This window comes from Notothenia rossii (assembly GCF_949606895.1).
Source record: "Notothenia rossii genome assembly, chromosome: 12".
In the NCBI taxonomy this organism is placed as follows: Eukaryota; Metazoa; Chordata; class Actinopteri; order Perciformes; family Nototheniidae; genus Notothenia; species Notothenia rossii.
In genome coordinates this window covers 16,733,687-16,741,081 of record NC_136911.1, presented here as the reverse complement: position 1 = coordinate 16,741,081, position 7,395 = coordinate 16,733,687, and the positions used below count along the sequence as shown (strand labels likewise).

General features: G+C 39.9%; 1 long non-coding RNA gene across 1 annotated transcript in view; it reads right to left on the bottom strand.

The window, feature by feature from the left end:
* Nucleotides 1-4,627: 4,627 nt before the first annotated feature.
* Nucleotides 4,628-7,395, bottom strand: part of LOC307026217 — a 39,590-nt gene continuing 36,822 nt past the window's right edge. The window contains exon 5 of the long non-coding RNA XR_013804358.1: nucleotides 4,628-4,920. This is a non-coding gene — a long non-coding RNA (uncharacterized lncRNA). The remainder of the gene's footprint in view (nucleotides 4,921-7,395) is intronic.

Here is a 7,395-nt window from a genome sequence, read left to right as displayed (position 1 = left end):
GGTGCACTTTGAGCACAACATGAATTGATGGATACAGCTCTCAACACTCATATGAAAGGGAGCTGTATACTTTTTAATAATCCAAACATCTTTAGAATATGATCACAACAATAACAAATCATTTAAACTTGATTTTTCTTATCTTACCTAGTTAGTATTCTTTCTTTTTATTTATGCATATTTTACTAATCACTCCCCTTTTAAACTGTTTTTAGTTTTTTTTACTGTCCTATAGTACACATTGGAATGATTTCTTACTTTATCTATATTAAATAGATAAAGGTGCTCTCCCTCTCTCGCTCTCGCTCTCGCTCTCTCACTCTCACTCACTCACTCATAGAGGCTGTGTGCTCCTCCGTGGTGATGATGGCTTGCGTAAAAAAAAAAAAAAAAACATATTTGTAAAGTGGGGGGGGACATGTCCCCCCTGTCCCCAGGGGAAATTACGCTATGTGTGCGTCAAGTGCAATAAATATATATGCAAGTTGCAACACACACAGAGTAAAAATGTGCCCCTCATGTGCTGTATAGGCTGACATGACTGGGCTGTGTTCAATGGGGCTGATGTGTTGTGTAGATTCTGCCAGAAGGAAAATCACGGTCAAACTCCTTATGAAGCGGTGAGCTGCCGCTCCACATTGCTTTTCTTCCCGACTGCAACGCTGGTCCCGCAAATCAAGCAAGAACATGATTGGTCAGAATTGGCTTTTTCGTTTTGTGTATTTTTTTATTTTGGATTTGCTTGGCGAGCTATTTTTAGAACATGCCCCGCGGGCGACTCACGTTGCCCCTGCGGGCACCGTGTTGGCTACCCCTGCCGTAGAGTATACTTCTTTCTGCTTAGGCTCTTGATCTCTGCTGTAATAATCCAAACAAACCCAGTTCAGGCTCTGCATTGGCAAACATCTCTCGACTCTGACCCCTGTTGCAGAGAAGCAAGCTCAAGAAAATCTTACCTGAGAAATCAATACACCATCACATTACATTTTTTTTCGATTGCTAACACACTAAAATGCTACATTAACTGACACTCAAAGAGCAAAAAATCGGCTCAAATCTCCAAAACTCTAAACATGTTTTCAGCTTTTCACACAATTTGCAAATCAACACGGCACTTTTTGCAAACCACTACACACGTTTCTCCACGTAAGACACAGGAATCTGACATAAAGTCACGTGTTAGCAGGTTTAAAACACTGATATTCAAAATGCCTCACACATGGACCAATGATCAAGACACACGTTATATATACAGTCTATGGTTCCACCTGACCAAACACCTGGTAGCATAATTGTTGGCTCATCAATCAAGATGTTAGCACTATAAAAAGACCACAGGTGAGTACTTTCTTACAGCAACAATGGAAGCCAACATGGAAGCAAGAGCCAGAGGAAGTGGAAGAGCTGGACTGAGAGTGAGAGGAGGAGGAAGAGGTGGGGTGAGAGGAAGAGGTGGGGTGAGAGTGAGAGGAGGAAGAATGAGAGGTAGAGCTGGAGGGAGAGGACGTGGACAAAGAAGAATACTCTCTAATGAAATGAAATGTTATCAACCATGGTGTGACGATGAGAGAGGCTGGGCACAGGGTTCAGCCTAATCTAAGCCGATTTACTGTTGCCCCTGTAATCCGGACACTTAGATTTGAAAACAGGTTAGTTACCAGTTTTTAGCTCTGCATAATTCATGATATATTAGTGCTCATCTCTGTTGTGTGAAACGTATTTACTTCATTACTGTAATTGAATTGTTGGCATGTTGCATACTATAACTGTACAAAAATCCTGCACAATATTGTGGTAAACTTACTTTTATGCAACACAGACACTGACCAACCACTATATCTTTGTTGTTTATCTGAAGGACTGAGAAACAAAGAGCTGCAGGTGGAAGGCTAAGGATTTCCAATGAGGCACAGGAAGCAGCAGTTACAAACTGGGTTTTGGCAAACAATACATCACACTTAGAGAGATCCGACGAATTGTAACTATGTGCTGAGATGCATGTTGCACAATGTGACTTTTGAATAAAATGTGATTTTTTTCAACAACTCATTTGTATTTCTTCATTTAATGTATTTCTGTAAACTCAAGCAATCTTTCTCTGCAGACACCTCTATGTACAGAGCTAGCCCATAAAAGATGAAAGTGCTTTAGATTATGCTCAGCAGTGTGTAGTTGGCTGGTCAAACCATCTAGTATTATGAATGAAGTGTGTTATATTTGGTGCAAACGTTTGCATTTGGTAAGTGTTTATGTAGTTTTGAGTGTAGTTCTTCACTTAGCAGGAGACATGAGGTGTTTTGCACTTTGGGTGTTTGGTTTTGTGAATTGTGTTTAGTGTTCTGAGAAACTGAGCAATTAAAAAAAACATGTGTGTTAGCAATCGTGAACAACTGTAATACTCAAACTAGATCCTATCTTTCCTTCACAATTGAGCTTAGAGACAATTCTGTCTTTGTAAATATTTCATTTGCACATCGGCAGTGAGGGATTAAACAAATACAGAGGATTACTTGTAATGCCTGTGTCTGTGATCACCAACACACAGCATCAGAAATGATTATTTGTGTTATTTTGAGAGAAAAAACCTTGGATTTGTAACTCCTCCTTTCACAAATGTTTTGATGCGTTGGTCGGTAAACATTTTCACATATCCCTCAATGATTCCAATCTGAAATAAACGCACAGATAAGTCAATTATGACCATCTTTATCTCTTTCCTTGTTTCTTCCAAAACTTTATTGAACCAATTTCAAGTTTGACGGCTTTACTGAGGCTCATTTCTGCCCAGTGAGGTGTAAAGCAAATGAATCTATGAAAAAGGTGATGGTTTACTGATTATCAGAAGTGTGACGCCAGTGGTAATGACTTAATGAACCATTAGGTGCTTATTCTATGGATTTAAATGCAATCTTTAAAGGTTATCTGGTCAGAACAGTAGAAGTGATGATGGGTCAATGAATCCACTTCAGTCATTGACATTTCACTCGTATATTATTAGTGTTTTAATATATCCTTATGTGCATGTAGTTACTGCGTCAATAAAGAAGTTGTATAGATATGCTTCAGTCTTTCCTTGTAAAGAAAGGGCAACTGATTGGTGGAATAACAGGTGTCAAAATAGCCAAAAGAATGTTATATGAGCTAATCTAGGATTTAATGAATGCTTTTGAGGTTTCCCTGTCAGAAAAAGGGAATTGTTTTCTTTTCCAGGAAGAGACCTACAGCGTCAAAAAGATATGTACCCATCTCTATCCAAATAGCTAATTTGCAGCAAAACAGCTCAAAATTATAGATATTTATAGCCTGAGTACAGAGCCTCCACTGTGTAGAAATTGCATTAATCTAGTTATGACGTACGGGATTATTGATCTAAGTGTTTACTTATTTGCAACACCGATGATGACATTCAGTTTGCTCATAATTTGCAGTTTTTTGGGTGAAAATGTGTAGGAGGCCAGTGGAGTATCTCTCACAGCTTTTGTCTGAACTCACAAAGCACGAAAGGACAGATGGAAGCCATAAATGGTTTTGTTCGCCCGCGCAGAGATGGGAGCGGGTCAAAGAGGAATTACTGTATGTAAGAAAAGTGTGTATTATTTTGGCCCTGATGTTCACTCTTAATGTTTAGTCTAAAAGCATTTCTGAGGCAGATAAATACAAGTCTGAAGCCCATTTCCACAAAGAGAGAAAAGTGCAAAGCAGAATGGAAAGTCTGGTTCTTTTCTGATCTCCTGGGGCCATTACTGTGCACTCAGGCCCCAAATCAACGTCATTTTGGTTTAAACATAACATCCTAAAGTAAAAATGAAGAAAAAAGAGGACATAATGAATTAATTTAGAATTGACCTTGTTTAGTCCTTGGGTTCCTTTTTTTCTATATCTTCTCAGCTTAAAATAGGTCTCCTTGCATACCAGCTCTCCTTGTGTATTGTATTGTGTGGTATGAGTTAGCACTATGCTTCCCTTGATACTGAGAGGCAGAGATGGAACATGTGTAGGTTCAGAGGAGAGAGCAGCTATTTCAGGCTGAAGGTTTTCGCTCAGGATTCACACGGTATGAGGGAAATTGAGCATGTTGTTATGCTGTTCAGTAGTTCCTCTCTGCATGGAATAGGTAGTAAAGCATTTTTGTGTTATTGGAAAAAAGTAATCTTTCATTCCCCGAAGTAAACTCACCAAGAAGAGCCCTGATGTTATAAAATGTATCTTGCAAGCTGTGTCCTTCAATCAGAGCTATTCATTTAATGCTGCTACCACATGGATGTATGGAGGGGATAGGAAAGTAATTTGCAGCCTCAAACCTTGTTTTGTTATGGCTTCTTTTTTCAAAGTGTTTGTCATTTCCAAACACGGTATGTCCAAACTCCTTTTTACTTTTGAATGGACAAAGAAATCCGTCAAAGTCAGATTTTTTATTGTGTTGTCAGGGATGTAGCTAGACTTTTTGAAATACTGAGTCGTACTTACAAAACAAGATTTTTTTCACATGCCTAAATAATCATAGAAATCAATAACAAAACCATGCATACTTTAACTGTGACGTTTGGATACTACTTGGACCCCAAAGCAGAGACTGACAAAAATAAAGTTTCAACGTGTTTAATAAACAAAGGTAGTCCAAGGCAGGTACGGACGACAGGGAGCTGGCTGGCCGTAGTAAGTCCAAAAACGAAGCTGCGGGAAAACGTTCCCGACAAAAACTCAAAAAGAACTCCTAAACAAACTGCGAAGTGAAACAACAACAGACTCCAGGCTGCAGAAAGGCACTCCGGACCGCGGAACAGCATTTAATTCTCTCTAGCAGAGAAGTGAGGTGAGGGCCAGGCTCTTAAAGAGCAGGTTGATCATGTGAGTGAGGACAGGTGTGCCTCATCTGCAGCCAGGAGTAAACCAGCCACGCCCCCCTGTCACACACCAGCCCTGCAGAGACGGAAAGACAGAGTAGTGAGGAGCAAAAGGAGCAAACAACAAGTAAAACACAACAACAAAAAACCCCAAGCAAAACATAACATTAACAAGATTGTGGGGAAAAAAATTGTCCCTCTCTTGCCTTTCACAATAAAACCCCTGGACATAATTACTATGTTTCTAAGTGGAAACTCAACCAAAGAGCTTGCTTTCCCATGGTAAAAGTAATTGTGAAAGTTATTATTGGAAAGATCTTGAGTTGCAGTCTTAAAATACTGAGGATGTGACCTTATGCTATGTTCATACCGGACGCGATGCGACGTTTGGGGGCGGCGCGATTACATGTAAAGTTAATGCAGAGACGCGATCAGACGCGAATTCGCTCCGAGGGCGCGCATGAAGCGGTGGACGCGGCGCGAATCACGCGATTGAGGCGATTGAAAGCGGCCGCGTCAAACGCGAGAGTTCAATTTTTTCAACTCGAGCGTCAAATTCACGTGACGCGTTCTCGCGGAAGCCAATCAGAGGTGAGGATCTCAGCCTGCCACTGACGTTCAACCAGAAAACATCAGCCATTAGCTGTTAGCAGTTAGCACACAGAGCTCACAGCTCCTCATATCTGTTCAGAAACTAGACAAAAGTTAAACAAGTACAAACCACAGACTGTCTGTGTCATGGCGAATACAGTTGCTGGTTTATTTATGTCTGTAGGCCGTTGTTATGAGTGTGGAGTGAGCATATACAACGTTAGCTTAGCCTGGTCGACCCAATCTCCATTCAGAAAACAAGCATTTTAAAAGGTTTTTCGCCTGCTGTCTGTCTGCAGACTTGTCAAAGCATTAATTCATGGTTTTTACTAACCGGTATCAGTATGTTGTTACGTCGGCATCATTTAGAAACGTGTGTTACAATTTAATCACGGTAAAATATGTTCATTTTGTTGTGGTTGTAGCTCCCAAGTCAGCGCGTCTTGTTTGAATGATGCGAGTAAACACAGCTGGCAGCAGCGGTGAAACTCGAGCGACTAGAGCGATGCGAATATTCGCATCGCGTCCAGTGTGAACGCAGCATTAGTGTTGTCTGTAAAATTCATATCCCTTAAGAAATAAATAGACTAGATGCTCCTTATTTGACAATCAAAGCCAGTTGTGATTAATGAAGCCTCGATAACTAAGAAATAAGTTATAATATTGTATATTACAGTAAAGGTAACTTATTATGCAAAATACACTTTTTCATGTCTTTTATACATAAATATGTGTCCCTTCTGTGTTAAGAGATTTGGAAAGTTTCACAAAAATGTATTCTCTCTCTTTTTGTCCTGATCCATTTATATAAAAACCTGTCTGAAATGAGCTTATCAGATTTTCACCACTTTGTGATGTCATAATGTTTTTGGGGTATTGTGCCACCATTAGCCAAGAACTAACCAAGGTAACACCCGCCCACCTTATCACCTGAATCTCCTCCAAGAGCACCATTGTGTGTTTGTAAACCAATCATCTTGCAGAGGGGCGTGGCCAGCAGCACCCCATTTGCATTTAAAGCTACATACACAGATTCAGTACTTTTGGAACAGGGCTAAAACCGAGGGGTTTATGGGATGCTACAATGCATGATCTGTTTGGTATTTCGAACCAAACACTTCAGAGACATGTTTTGTATATATCTGAGACCTATAATATATTTTTGAAAAGAGCATAATAGGGGACCTTTAACATTAGAATATACATTTATCATGAGACAGAGAGATAGGTCAAAACATTATTCGTGTGAAAAAGCCCCATAGGGAATTTTGCGATATTGGGATAAATAAAGTTGATTTGACATTACAATGTTATTGATTGCTTTCCAAAAGGGATATGAATGCAACAAAAGTGCCCCCAAGCTCATCCATACTGTAGTTGTTTATGAGCTCCATTTTGAGTCTGGAGCCAGCGGGGCACACCGTGTTTGATCTACGACCAGAGGAGCAGCCGATCATTTTGAAAAATGCTGACCGGGCGCAGTGAGCGAGCGAGACGTTTACAATCAATGGCCGAGTGATTGGAGCGCACAGAGAGGGTCCTCTACATCAAACACATGGGAGGGAGAAAGTTGGAGAATTTAGAGGTTGATGTGGAGAAAAAGTTGGAGGAAGAGGCAGGAGTGATGTAGAGTGTGGAAAACAGCCAGATGAGGAAAGTAAGGGCACAAAATAATCATTACTCACAATCTACTGTATGTGTCCTTTTGTAAACTCATCATTTGTCATTAATAAGTTGTTTCTCATGGAAAAACTGTTTGAAAAGCATAATATTCATTATTTCTCTAAATACTTTTATATGATGTCACATCATACTCAACATTCATTTATTTAATTTGTCCTTATCTTAAAGTGGACCTATCATGCTATATTTGAAAAATATATTGTAGGGCCATACCTATACAAAGCATGTCTGTGAAGTTTTTTTTTCAAAATACCAAACTGTTCAACCATTGTAGCCA